The sequence below is a fragment of the Triticum dicoccoides genome, chromosome 3A (assembly GCF_002162155.2).
Source record: "Triticum dicoccoides isolate Atlit2015 ecotype Zavitan chromosome 3A, WEW_v2.0, whole genome shotgun sequence".
Taxonomy (NCBI): domain Eukaryota; kingdom Viridiplantae; phylum Streptophyta; class Magnoliopsida; order Poales; family Poaceae; genus Triticum; species Triticum dicoccoides.
This window is the reverse complement of record NC_041384.1, coordinates 369,461,407-369,476,655: the sequence shown is the minus strand read 5'-3', so window position 1 is coordinate 369,476,655 and position 15,249 is coordinate 369,461,407.

Here is a 15,249-nt window from a genome sequence, read left to right as displayed (position 1 = left end):
TAAGATAACTTGTGGGCTAAGCTTGCCCGGTGGGCCTCCTATGGCCATAGGTCCGGCCGGTCATAACAGAATGTCCCACCTTTGGGGACGAAATGATGTCCATTATATCTTATTGCTTTCAAAAAAATTTCTCGTGTCAACATAGAACAATAGGAGTGCTGTGTGAATTTCTGTGATTTTTCGGGGTTCGTTTGGACATTTTTTATGCATTAACTGAGTTTTTAATGCATTTTATGTGCATAATACAAATTTGAACTACATGCACATACTCCAGTGCATATAAATTGGTTGAAAAATCAAATCTGTGTCCTTGGGTGCATGCTCAGGTCCCATGCAAGAAATGGACATAAATTTCAAACACCAGGGCAGCGTTGATTGCCGGCAAAACATTGAGATGCATGGTTTTTAAATTCTAGTAAATCCAAAACTCATCTGAAATTCATGAAACTTGGCATGCTATCATGGAGCGGCATCAACATGCCGTGGTACAAATTTTGTCCCATATGGGGCGGGTTTGGGTATATGCTTCTCACAAACCGGAGCTTCTCACAACAAGCATGATGGTTTTCGGTAGGGAACGTCCCACCTTTGGGGACGAAACGATATCCATTGCCTCTTATTGCTTTCAAATTTTTTTCTCGTGTCAACATAGAACAACAGGAGTGTTGTGTGAATTTTTGTGTTTTTTCGGGGTTTGTTTGGACATTTTTATGCATTAACTGAGTTTTCAATGCATTTATGTGCATAATTCAAATTTGAACTACATGCACATGCTCTAGTGCATATAAATTGGTTGAAAAATGAAATATGTGTCCTTGGGTGCATGCTTAGGTCCCATGCAAGAAATGGGCATGAATTTCTAACACTGGGGCACCGTTGATTGCCGGCAAAACATTGAGATGCCTGGTTTTTAAATTCTAGTAAATCAAAAACTCGTCTGAAATTCGTGAAACTTGGCATGCTATCATGGAGCGGCATTAATGTGTTGTGGTACACATCTTGTCCCATATGGGGCAGGTTTGGGTGTATGCTTCTCACAAACCGGCGCTTCTCACAGCAAGCATGATCGTTTTCGGTAGGGAACGTCCCACCTTTGGGGACGAAACGGTATCCATTGCCTCTTATTGCTTTCAATTTTTTTGCTCCTGTCAACATAGAACAACAGGAGTGTTGTGTGAATTTTTGTGATTTTTCGTGGTTCGTTTGGACATTTTTATGCATTAATTGAGTTTTCAATGCATTTTATGTGCATAATTCAAATTTGAACTACATGCACATGCTCTAGTGCATATAAATTGGTTGAAAAATCAAATTTGTGTCCTTGGGTGGATGCTTAGGTCCCATACAAGAAATGGGCATGAATTTCCAACACCGGGGCACCGTTGATTGCCGGCAAAACATTGAGATGCGTGGTTTTTAAATTCTAGTAAATCCAAAATTCTGTTAACCATTCATGTGATGCCACGTGTCTTGGTTTTAATGGGTGTAGGAGGTGCCGTGTGGATAGCTGCTTGACCTTGACTGATCGGGAGGCGTGTGAGCGTCGTCCGGTGCGCAGGCTAACTGAGAGGCGTGCAAGCTGTCCTCGAGTGCGCAGGCTCACCAGGAAGCGTGCGAGCTGTACGCTGCGCAGGCTCACTGGGAAGCGAGCCCTTTGATTTCCATGGTCGCCCGCCTTGCTTGCGTCCTCTCCATTAATGGCGCCCAAGCCGCGGTCTAATTCGCTTTTTAAATATAAAACACTCATCACAAACGTTTTAGTTAGAACACCCGTATGCAAACCGACAGCTTCTCGAGGAACCCAAGAGAAAGTTTATCGAGCAGGATTTTTGCAGCTCTTGATCGCAAATGATTTAGATAGAACACCCGTATGCAAAGTGAGAGCAGCGCAGGATTTGTGCATCCCTTCAATGCAAACGGTCATTCTGGATGACCCATGTGCAACCATGCACAAACAATTTGGTAAGATTTGCATCTGTCATATTGGGTATGTTGCCATTTGTCAAACTGGAAAGATTTACATTTGTTGATCTAGTAATGTTGCCATTTGTCAATCCTTGTAACACTGCGATTTGTCAAAATATGCAGCTAGAAATCATTAGCACTATTTAATTTTTGCAACTAAAATTCAGTAATTAAGCTAGAAATCATTCCCCAATTGTTGCCAACCACGTACTGAAATAGCTCGTTCAACTATATATACTAGCTAATTTTAAGTACGTTGTACAGTTCGACCACACACCTATAGTCAGATGAACTGAACAAAATAGCTGCTAAATACTACTACATACTACCACAGAGGTGCTTTGTGTTACTTCCGGCAGTGTCTCCTCTGCCCAGCACGCTCAGTAAGAGGAAGAGGAGGAGGAGGAGCCTACCGACGAGCTAGACAAATGAAATACGGTGCCTGCCGCTGCTACACGTTCAGCGACGCTCGTGAGCTCGAACACCCACTGCCGCTCCAGGGGATCCCTCTCGAAGCGGCCGGACTGCTTGTAGATCTCCTGATTCCTCGCCTCTGCGTTAGCATGTGCTGCGACCACGGCTGCGGTAAGGCTCTTTGCATGCTCGACGATGCGCTTCTCCTCTCCCGCGGGAACTCAATGTAGCGTGCAAGGTCGCTGACGCACGTGCGGGCCTCCACCTCCGCCCCCCTCCTTCGGGCGGCGGTGGTGGAGCAGGTGATGATCCCAGCGGTCGACGGTGGGCTAGCGGCCATGGCGGCCGATGATGGGGTGGCGGCCATGACCACCACCTCCCGCCTTCGACCCACGGTGACGGAGTGGGTGATGGCCACGGTGGCCGACAGTGGGGTGGCGGCCACGATGGCCACCTCCCGCCTTCGGGTCGCGGCGGTGGAGCGGGACATGGACCTGGCTTTCGACGTTGGTGTGGTGGTAACAGCGGCCGGCAACAGCTGCCGATGGGCAGCGGTGGCAGAGCGTGTGGTGGGTGTTCCGCGCACATCCAACAAGGATGCCACGCGCACTACACTACGCCGGGGACTGCGCCGCCACCGCGGTGTAGCCTCCCAGCTGGAGCTGCCCTCTGATGACGATGAGTGGCTGAGCGACGATGACGGACCGGTGCCATTGGCGATTGTGGAATGATACGTCTCCAACGTATCTATAATTTTTGATTGTTCCATGCTATTATATTATCAACCTTGGATGTTTTATATGCATTTATATGCTATTTTATATGATTTTTGGGACTAACCTATTAACCCAGAGCCCAGTGCTAGTTTCTGTTTTTCCTTGTTTAAGAGTATCGCAGAAAAGGAAAGTCAAACGGAGTCCAATTGACCTGAAATTTCACGTAACATATTTTTGGAAGGAAAGCAACCTGGGAGACTTGGAGTCCACGTAAGGGAAGCAACGAGGAGGCCATGAGGCAGCGGGGCGCGCCCACCCCCTGGGCGCGCCCTCCACCCTCGTGGGCCCCTCTTGGCTTCCCTGACGTACTTCTTCCGCCTATATATCTCCATATACCCTAAAAACATCCGGGAGCACAATAGATCGGGAGTTCTGCTGCAGAAGCCTCCGTAGCCACCGAAAACCAATCTAGACCCATTCTAGCAACCTGCCGGAGGGGGAATCCCTCTCTGGTGACCATCTTCATCATCCCGGTGCTCTCCATGACAAGGAGGGAGTAGTTCTCCCTCGGGGCTGAGGGTATGTACCAGTAGCTATGTGTTTGATCCCTCTCTCTCGTGTTCTTTATTTGGCATGATCTTGATGTATCGCAAGCTTTCCTATCATTGTTGGATCTTATGTTTCTTCTCCCCCTCTACTCTCTTGTAACGGATTGAGTTTTCCCTTTGAAGTTATCTTATCGGATTTAGTGTTTAAAGATTTGAGAACACTTGATGTATGTCTTGTCGTGCGTATCTGTGGTGACAATGGGATATCACGTGATTCACTTGATGTATGTTTTGGTGATCAACTTGCGGGTTCCGCCCATGAACCTATGCATAGGGGTTGGCACACGTTTTCGTCCTGATTCCCCGGTAGAAACTTTGGGGCACTCTTTGAGGTCATATGTGTTGGTTGAATAGATGAATCTGAGATTGTGTGATGCATATCATATAATCATACCCACGGATACTTGAGGTGACATTGGAGTATCTAGGTGACATTAGGGTTTTGGTTGATTTGTGTCTTAAGGTGCTATTCTAGTACGAACTGTAGGGCTGTTTGTGACACTTATAGGAATAGCCCAACAGATTGATTGGAAAGAATAACTTTGAGGTGGTTTCGTACCCTACCATAATCTCTTCGTTCGTTCTCCGCTATTAATGACTTTGGAGTGACTCTTTGTTGCATGTTGAGGGATAGTTATGTGATCCAATTATGTTATTATTGTTGAGAGGACTTGCACTAGTGAAATTACGAACCCTAGGCCTTGTTTCCTAACATTGCAATACCGTTTACGCTCACTTTTATCATTAGTTACCTTGCTGTTTTTATATTTTCAGATTACAAAAACCTTTATCTACCATCCATATACCACTTGTATCACCATCTCTTTGCCGAACTAGTGCACCTATACAATTTACCATTGTATTGGGTGTGTTGGGGACACAAGAGATCCTTTATTATTTGGTTGCAGGGTTGTTTGAGAGAGACCATCTTCATCCTACGCCTCCTACGGATTGATAAACCTTAGGTCATCCACTTGAGGGAAATTTGTTATTGTCCTACAAACCTCTGCACTTGGAGGCCCAACAACGTCTACAAGAAGAAGGTTGTGTAGTAGACATCAAGCTCTTTTCTGGCGCCGTTGCCGGGGAGGCAAGGAAAGCGGCACTAACACCCCGTCAACTAAGCTCTTTTCTAGCGTTGTTGCCGGGGAGGTTAGCGCTTGAAGGTATATCTTTAGATCTTGTAATCGAATCTTTTTGTTTCTTGGTTTAGCACTAGTTTAGTTTATAAAATAAAACTACAAAAAAAATGGAATTGAGTTTGTCTCATATGCTTCACCTTTTTAATATCTTTCATGAGTATGATGGAAAGGAAAATTATGCTCAAATGCTAGAAGAAGAATTGCATAGAATGTTTGGCACTAAATATTTGAATGATGAGCATGATTGCAATGTTGTTAGTATGAATTCCTTGAATATCTATGATGCTAATGATATGCAAAGCCACATGCTTGGGGAAGCTATGTTTAATGAAGATGATATTTTTTGTCCCCCAAGCTTTGATGAGCAAATTTACTATGATGAAAGCATGCCTCCTATGTATGATGATTATTGCGATGACACGTATGCTTTAAAGAATAATGATAACCATGAAACTTGTCATCTTGATCTTAATTTTCAATCACATGATAGTTATTTTGTTGAGTTTGCTCCCACTATTATGCATGAGAATAAATTTGCTTATGTGGAGAGTAGTAAATTTTCTATGCTTGTAGATCATGAAAAAAATGCTTTAGGTGCTGTTTATATTGTTGACTTCATTCATGATGCTACTGAAAATTATTATGAGGGAGGAATATATGCTTGTAGGAATTGCAATAATATCAAGTTTCCTCTCTATGTGCTTAAAGTTTTAAAGTTATGCTTGTTTTGCCTTCCTATGCTAGTTGATTATTGCTCCCATAAGTTGTTTGATCACAAAATCCCTATGCATAGGAAGTGGGTTAGACTTAAATGTGCTAGTAATATTCTTCAAGATGCTCTCTTTATGTTACAATTCTTATCTTTTATGTGAGCATCGTTGAAATCATCATGCCTAGCTAGGGGCGTTAAACGATAGCGCTTGTTGGGAGGCAACCCAATTTTATTTTTATTCCTTGATTTTTGATCCTGTTTAGTAATAAATAGTCCATCTAGCCTCTGTTTAGATGTGTTTTTTGTGTTTAATTAGTGTTTGTGCCAAGTAGAACCGTTGGGAAGACTTAGGGAAAGTCTTGTTGATCTTGCTGTAAAAAACAGAAACTTTAGCGCTCACGAGAATTGCTGCCATTTTTGTTTGGAGGGTGATATTTAGTTAATTATTTTTTTAAATGATTAATAGATAAATTCCTCACATCCAGAAATTTATGTCAGAATTTTATGAGTTCCAGAAGTATACGTTTGATCCAGATTACTACAGACTCTTCTATTTTTGACAGATTCTGTTTTTCATGTGTTGTTTACTTATTTTGATGAATCTATGGCTACTAAAATAGTTTATAAACCATAGAGAAGTTGGAATACAGTAGGTTTAACACCAATATAAATAAATAATGAGTTCATTATAGTACCTTGAAGTGGTGATTTATTTTCCTATACTAACGGAGCTTACGAGTTTTCTGTTAAGTTTTGTGTTGTGAAGTTTTCAAGTTTTGGGTAAAGATTCGATGGACTATGAAATAAGGAGTGGCAAGAGCCTAAGCTTGGGGATGCCCAAGGCAACCCAAGGTAATATTCAAGGACAACCAAGAGCCTAAGCTTGGGGATGCCCCGGAAGGCATCCCCTCTTTTGTCTACTCCCATCGGTAACTTTACTTGGAGCGATATTTTTATTCACCACATGATATGTGTTTTGCTTGGAGCGTAAATTTATTTTGTTAGGATTTTCTTTCTGTTATTTAGAACAATGTTTTGCATCTTTTATTCCAATAAAAGTGCCATTGATAGTCTTTACTATGCCTATGTTACAAGTCTTCATGTTGCTGTTTGAAAACAGAAAGTTTACCGCTGTTGCAATAATTCCCTAGAAAGGTCAGAATGTGATAAAATGTTGAAAACTTTTGCATATAAAGCTTTGATAAATTTACTACAGTGGGAATTTTATTTCATAATTTTTGGAGTTAGGGAAGTATGGATGTTGCTGCATTCTTTACAGACTGTCATGTTTAGGCAGATTGTTGTTATGTTTGCATTGTTTGCATATGTTTGCTTCTTTAATGATTCTATTTGAGGATAGTCCTATTAAATATGCAGAGACATTTAGTATGCAATGTTGAATAATAATTTTAGTGATTTTCTACAGTACAGTATGATAAGGTTTTGGCAATGGTTTATACTAACTTATCTCACGAGTCCTTGTTGAGTTTTGTGTGGATGAAGCTTTTGAGATTTAGGGAGACCGTGATATGAGAGGAATTAAGGAGACACAAAAGCTCAAGCTTGGGGATGACCAAGGCATCCCAAGATAATATTTCAATAAGTCTCAAGCGTCTAAGCTTGGGGATGCCCCGGTGGGCATCCCACCTTTCTTCTTCAACAACTATCGGTTAGTATCGGTGGATCCTAAGTTTTTGCTTCTTCACATGATGTTTTCTATTCTTAGAATGTCATTTTAGTTTGATTTGCTTTCTATTTGAATAAAATACCAAGATCTGAAATTCTTAAATGTTAGAGAGTCTTCACATAGTTGCATAATTATTCGACTACTCATTGATCTTCACTTATATCTTTCGGAGTAGTTTGTTGTTGCTCTAGTGCTTCACTTTATCTTTTTAGAGCACGGTGGTGGTTTTATTTTGAAAAAATAGATGAACTCTCATGCTTCACTTATATTATTTTGAGAGTCTTTAGAACAGCATGGTAGTTTGCTTTGGTTATGAATCTAGTCCTAATATGATAGGCATCCAAGATGGGTATAATAAAAACTTCCATATAAAGTGCATTGAATACTAAGAGAAGTTTGATACTTGATAATTGTTTTGAGATATGGAGATGGTGATATTAGAGTCATGCTAGTGAGTAGTTGTGAATTTGATAGATACTTGTGTTAAAGTTTGTGATTCCCGTAGCATGCACGTATGGTGAACCGTTATGTGATGAAGTCAGATCATGATTTATTTATTGACTGTCTTCCTTGTGAGTGGCGGTTGGGGACGAGCGATGGCCTTTTCCTACCAATCTATCCTCCTAGGAGCATGCACGTAGTACTTCGTTTCGATAACTAATAGATTTTTGCAATAAGTATGTGAGTTCTTTATGACTAATGTTGATTCCATGGATTATACGCACTCTCACCCTTCCAGCATTGCTAGCCTCTCTAGTACCGCGCAACTTTCGCTGGTACCATAAACCCACCATATACCTTCCTCAAAATAGCCACCATACCTACCTATTATGGCGTTTCCATAGCCATTCCGAGATATATTGCCATGCAACTTTCCACCGTTCTGCTTATTAGGACACGCTCCATCATTGTCATACTGCTTTGCATGATCATGTAGTTGACATCGTATTTGTGGCAAAGCCACCATTCATAATTCTTTCATACATGTCACTCATGCATCATTGCACATCCCGGTACACCGCCGGAGGCATTAATATAGAGTCATATTTTGTTCTAAGAATCGAGTTGTAATTCTTGAGTTGTAAGTAAATAAAAGTGTGATGATCATCATTATTAGAGCATTGTCCCAGTGAGGAAAGGATGATGGAGACAATGATTCCCCCACAAGTCGGGATGAGACTCCGGACGAAAATAAATAAATAAAAGAGGCCAAAGAAGCCCAAATAAAAAAAGAGAAAAGAGGCCATATAAAAAGAGAAGGCCCAAATAAAAAAATGAGAAAAAAGAGAGGAGGGGCAATGCTACTATCCTTTTACCACACTTGTGCTTCAAAGTAGCACCATGATCTTCATGATAGAGAGTCTCCTATGTTGTCACTTTCATATACTAGTGGGAATCTTTCATTATAGAACTTGGCTTGTATATTCCAATGATGGGCTTCCTCAAAATGCCCTAGGTCTTCTTGAGCAAGCAAGTTGGATACACACCCACTTAGTTTCTTTTTGAGCTTTCATACACTTATAGCTCTAGTGCATCCGTTGCAAGGCAATCCCTACTCACTCACATTGATATCTATTGATGGGCATCTCCATAGCCCGTTGATACGCCTAGTTGATATGAGACTATCTTCTCCTTTTTGTCTTCTCCACAACCACCATTCTATTCCACCTATAGTGCTATGTCCATGGCTCACGCTCATGTATTGCGTGAAGATTGAAAAAGTTTGAGAACATCAAAAGTATGAAACAATTGCTTGGCTTGTCATTGGGGTTGTGCATGATTTAAATACGTTGTGCGGTGAAGATGGAGCATAGTCAGACTATATGATTTTGTAGGGATAACTTTCTTTGGCCATGTTATTTTGAGAAGACATGATTGCTTTGTTAGTATGCTTGAAGTATTATTATTTTTATGTCAATATTAAACTTTTGTCTTAAATCTTATGGATCTGAATATTCTTGCTACAATAAATAGAAATACATGATGAATATGTTAGGTAGCATTCCACATCAAAAAATTTGTTATTATCATTTACCTACTCGAGGACGAGCAGGAATTAAGCTTGGGGATGCTGATACGTCTCCAACGTATCTATAATTTTTGATTGTTCCATGCTATTATATTGTCAACCTTGGATGTTTTATATGCATTTATATGCTATTTCATATGATTTTTGGGACTAACCAATTAACCCAGAGCCCAGTGCCAGTTTCTGTTTTTTCCTTGTTTTGGAGTATCGCAGAAAAGGAAAATCAAACGGAGTCCAATTGACCTGAAAGTTCACGGAACTTATTTTTGGAAGGAAAGCAACCCGGGAGACTTGGAGTCCACGTAAGGGAAGCAACAAGGAGGCCACGAGGTAGGGGGCGCGCCCTCCACCCTTGTGCTCCCTCGTGGCTCCCCTGACGTACTTCTTCCGCCTATATATATCTCCATATACCCTCAAAACATCCGGGAGCACAATATATCGGGAGTTCCGCTGCCAGAAGCCTCCGTAGCCACCGAAAACCAATCTAGATCCGTTTCGGCAACCTGCCGGAGGGGGAATCCCTCTCCGGTGACCATCTTCATCATCCCGGTGCTCTCCATGACAAGGAGGGAGTAGTTCTCCCTCGGGGCTGAGGGTATGTACCAATAGCTATGTGTTTGATCCCTCTCTCTCGTGTTCTTGATTTGGCACGATCTTGATGTATCACGAGATTTGCTATTATAGTTGGATCTTATGTTTCTTCTCCCCCTCTACTCTCTTGTAATGGATTGAGTTTTCCCTTTGAAATTATCTTATCGGATTGAGTCTTTAAAGATTTGAGAACACTTGATGTATGTCTTGCCGTGCGTATCTGTGGTGACAATGGGATACCACGTGATTCACTTGATGTATGTTTTGGTGATCAACTTGAGGGTTTCGCCCATGAACCTATGCATAGGGATTGGCACACGTTTTCGTCGCGATTCTCCAGTATAAACTTTGGGGCACTCTTTGAGGTCCTATGTGTTGGTTGAATAGATGAATCTGAGATTGTGTGATGCATATCGTATAATCATACCCACGGATACTTCAGGTGACATTGGAGTATCTAGGTGACATTAGGATTTTGGTTGATTTGTGTCTTAAGGTGTTATTCTAGTACGAACTCTAGGGCTGTTTGTGACACTTATAGGAATAGCCCAACGGATTGATTGGAAAGAATAACTTTGAGGTGGTTTCATACCCTACCATAATCTCTTCGTTCGTTCTCCGCTATTAGTGACTTTGGAGTGACTCTTTGTTGCATGTTGAGGGATAGTTATGTGATCCAATTATGTTATTATTGTTGAGAGGACTTGCACTAGTGAAAGTATGAACCCTAGGCCTTGTTTCCTAGCATTGCAATACCGTTTACGCTCACTTTTATCATTAGTTACCTTGCTGTTTTTATATTTTCAGATTACAAAAACCTTTATCTACCATCCATATACCACTTGTATCACCATCTCTTCGCCGAACTAGTGCACCTATACAATTTACCATTGTATTGGGTGTGTTGGGGGCACAAGAGACTCTTTGTTATTTGGTTGCAGGGTTGTTTGAGAGAGACCATCTTCATCCTACGCCTCCTACGGATTGATAAACCTTAGGTCATCCACTTGAGGGAAATTTGCTACTGTCCTACAAACCTCTGCAGTTGGAGGCCCAACAACGTCTACAAGAAGAAAGTTGTGTAGTGACATCAAGCTCTTTTCTGGCGCCGTTGCCGGGGAGGCAAGGAAAGCGGCACTAACACCCCGTCAACTAAGCTCTTTTCTGGCGCCGTTGTCGGGGAGGTTAGCGCTTGAAGGTATATCTTTAGATCTTGTAATCGAATCTTTTTGTTTCTTGTTTTAGCACTAGTTTAGTTTATAAAAGAAAACTACAAAAAATGGAATTGATTTTGTCTCATACACTTCACCTTTTTAATATCTTTCGTGAGTATGATGAAATGGAATTGAGTTTGTCTCATACGCTCACCGACGATTCATTGGCGCCATCGTTTGTCCAAAAGAACGCCCCCGTGCGCTGCACAAGCTTGCGCTGTAAGCCATCTGCGGCAGCGGGGTGACAAGACATGCGAGAGGAGGACGAGAGGACGTGTACACATACAAGCAATAAAAAAATGTTTGCGATTTAATTACCTACTATGCCCCCGTACTGGTTTATAAGTAGGATTTATTAACTAATAAAATACGAATGCATGTCGCCATAGATTATATCGTTGGAGTCGTATTTGAACATAGTTTCCAGGTATACAATTTTTGTAACATGCATTAACACTTTTTAGGTTAAATTTAAGGTTATACACCAGCAAGCGTTTGCCCGCAACACAGATGGCTTATTCCATCACAAACAGCTCTGATGGATCAACTGTCTGCCACGTATCACACACGCAACTCTAATCTGATTCGTGCTTGATGTCTCTGACATCGCTCACACAGTTCGTCTTATTTGCCACGTATCACTGTGTCGTCCTCTGCTCACGTCCCTCGGCAAGCTCTGCTCACCATTAGGCCCCGCAGCGCGCTGTGCTCGTTGTTAGGCACCGCGGCGTGCTCAATCGCGTCCGTTGGCGCGCTTTGCTCGCGTCCGTCGGCGCGCTCGACTTGTGGACAACTTTTCCTTGAGGCGACCGCGGAGCGCTCTGCTCGCGTCCCTCTGCGCGCGCTTTGCCAGCGGTTGGCATGCGCACAATCATGTCGGGGCCCCCATATGCGTGCGGTTGCGCCGCGTTACGTGCGGCACGATGGAGTTATGCGCTATGTGCGGTATGATGGAGTTACGCGCTACAAATTATAACTGCCATCAGGGCCTGCTGATATTCCTGGCCGTCCGGCTTCCCCTTTAATTCCCGCGGCAATTATAACCTTAGTCTCTTCAACCTTTCGATCGCGTCCCACAACACAACAAGCTCACCCACGATAACACATAGAGAGGGGATGTTAAGCGGCACTCCAATGGAGTACGGTGAGCATAGAGTGGAGACCCACGCGAGGGAGATGGATCTGTCGGTGGTGTAGACCATCGACCCGGCCGTGGTGGACGACTACATCAACAGCGTTGAGCAGTTGCCTGCTGGAGACAAGTACAAGGTGGTCGACATTGACCTCCAGTACACCGCCGGTCGTCCCGACATAGATTAGAAGGTTGCCGTCGCCCAGTTGTGCGTGCACCATCATGTCCTCATCTACCACTACTGCATGGCCACAGGGCCTTGCGACCGTTTCAACAAGTTTGTCAACAACACCAACTACAAGTTCGCCAAGGTGGATACCAAAGACGATGTAAAAGCGCTCAGTGTTACGGGCTTGGCCTGCAAGAACCTTGTCGAAATCCGTGACCACTACAGGGTCTGGGGCAGCACGAAGCAGGACTCCCTGGGCGAATTCGCCTCAGCCATCATCGACCCCAACTACAAAAAGATGAAGCAGGATACCCAGAGAACAAGTCCCGTATCCTGGCACAAGGTCTGGATGCGTCAACTAGATGAACCTCAGCTTAGATTCGCGGCCAAGAGCGTGTACACATGCTAGGAGATGCACAGGCGGATCGTTGACATGAGGAAGTGCCTCGTTACCCAAATCGACGAGCCCGGATCGAGCCACAAGAAGAGCAAGCGTCACAACAAGTAGATGATGATCAGATGATCGTTTATGCTAGTTAATCATGCATGTAATATATAGTTTACTTTATTGGTGCATGTCGGTGTCAAAGCCGGCGAATCTCAGGTAGGGGGTCCCGAACTATGCGTCAAGGCCGGATGGTAACAGGAGGCAAGGAACACGATGTTTTACCCAGGTTCGGGCCCTCTTGATGGAGGTAAAACCCTACGTCCTGCTTGATTAATATTGATGATATGGGTAGTACAAGAGTAGATCTACCATGAGATCAAGGAGGCTAAACCCTAGAAGCTAGCCTATGGTATGATTGTTTTATATGGGGTTGATTGCCTACGGACTACAACCCTTCGGTTTATATAGACACCGGATAGGGTTAGGGTTACATAAAGTCGGTTACAATGGTAGGAGATCTTGAATATCCGCATTGCCAAGCTTGCCTTCCACGCCAAGGAAAGTCCCATCCGGACACGGGACGAAGTCTTCAATCTTATACCTTCATAGTCCAGGAGTCCGGCTGAAGGTATAGTCCGGCTACCCGAACACCCCCTAATCCAGGACTCCCTCAGTAGCCCCTGAACCAGGCTTCAATGACGACGAGTCCGGCGCGCAAATTGTCTTCGGCATTGCAAGGCGGGTTCCTCCTCCAAGTCCTTCGTAGAAGATCGTAAACACCAAGAGTAGTGTCCCGTTCTGCAAAATAAGCTTCCACATATTGCCATAGAGAGAATAATATTAACACAAATCAAATCTGCTGACGTATTCCGCAGTGCGCTATCACACTACGGCCAAGTCCTTTACTCAAACCGTTTTTACTTTTCCACCTCAGCATGTTTTGCGAGGCGGTTTCCTTGGCACGTCTTGTCAAAGCAGAGATCATGTGCCCTTTTTACGGGATTCTCATCAATACGGACGTGGGTAACCCTAACCGCGCCATTTACCACGGCGCTTGGGAGGCAAGCGAGTTTTATTAGGCAGGTGGGGACGCACAACCGCATCCGCCCATATAAGGGGATAAGGATCCACCTTTTTACCTACGCCTTCTTCCTCCTTTGCCTATCCATCTCCTGCGCACTCGAGATCCAGCACCGAAGCCCGCACTTCCCACCTCGACCTTCTCCAGCAATGTCCGGAGCGGGAGGCAAATGGAAGGTCTCCTCCGTCATGGAGGGCGGCGTAAAAAAGCTAAGGAAGGCCGGATACTTGTCCAAAGACATTGCGCACCGGCTTCCCGAGGAGGGGCAGCTTCTCCCCACCCCAAGGCCCCATGAGAGGGTAGTATTCCTTCCCCACTTCCTCCGCGGACTGGGTTTTCCACTTCACCCATTCGTCCGGGGGCTCATGTTCTACTACGGCCTGGATTTTCACGATCTAGCCCCGAACTTCATCCTTAACATCTCGGCGTTTATCGTCGTGTGCGAGGCTTTCCTCCACGTCCGCCCCCATTTCGGCCTCTGGCTCAAGACCTTCAACGTCAAGCCCAAGGTGCTGCGCTGCAACCAGGCGGAGTGTGGAGGCGCCATGGCGGGCAAGATTGCCAACGTCCTGTGGTTCGAGGGCTCCTTCATAGAGACCCTAAAGGGGTGGCAAGCCGGGTGGTTTTACATCACCGAGCCACGCCATCCGAAATGGATCGCAGCCCCCGAGTTCCGATCTGGACCCCCCACGCGGCTCATGTCCTGGAAAGAGACGGGCCTATCGTGGGGTAACAAGAAAGAGGTGACCGGACTGAAGACATGCATCCAGTCCTTGGTAAACAAGTCGATCAGGCTTGTAAATGTAGTCCAGGTCATGCTCGTTCGCCGAATCCTCCCGTGTCAACAATGGGACTTTACTTTGTGGGAGTTCGACCCGGCACGGCACCGAACCCTTAACAGGCTCTTCGACACGATGTATGAAGATGTCTGGAAGGCGCTAATCAAAGGTGCCGAGGCTCCCACATCCGCTTCCGAGGACCGCGGATACAGCTCGCAGCGTCACGCTAGCAAGGTAAGCTATTTTCACCTTTTACAGGATGTTCAACTTTTTTCATAGTTTAACTCTATGCGGGATCTAAACTCCCTTACCTTTGACAGGCTTGGCGGGCGGTATCCGGACCGATTAACTGTCCGGCTCCGCTGCCCGAAGACCCAGCCCCAGCTCTACTAGTGAAGCTGCTGGCTCCGATGCCTTATGTGGTGCCGGAAAAGAAGGCCAAGAAGAAGAAGACCACGGGGACTCGAAGGAGTACCCTCAACATGGTGTTGTCAGACTCGTCATCCGACGAGTCCAAGACGCCCTCCTCCCGTGAAAACGAGGAGGAGGAAGAAGAAAATTCTCCCCTCCCAGCGGAGGGAGGAAAGAAAAGGAAGGCCGCCCCAAGGGGGAAGGCCGAAGA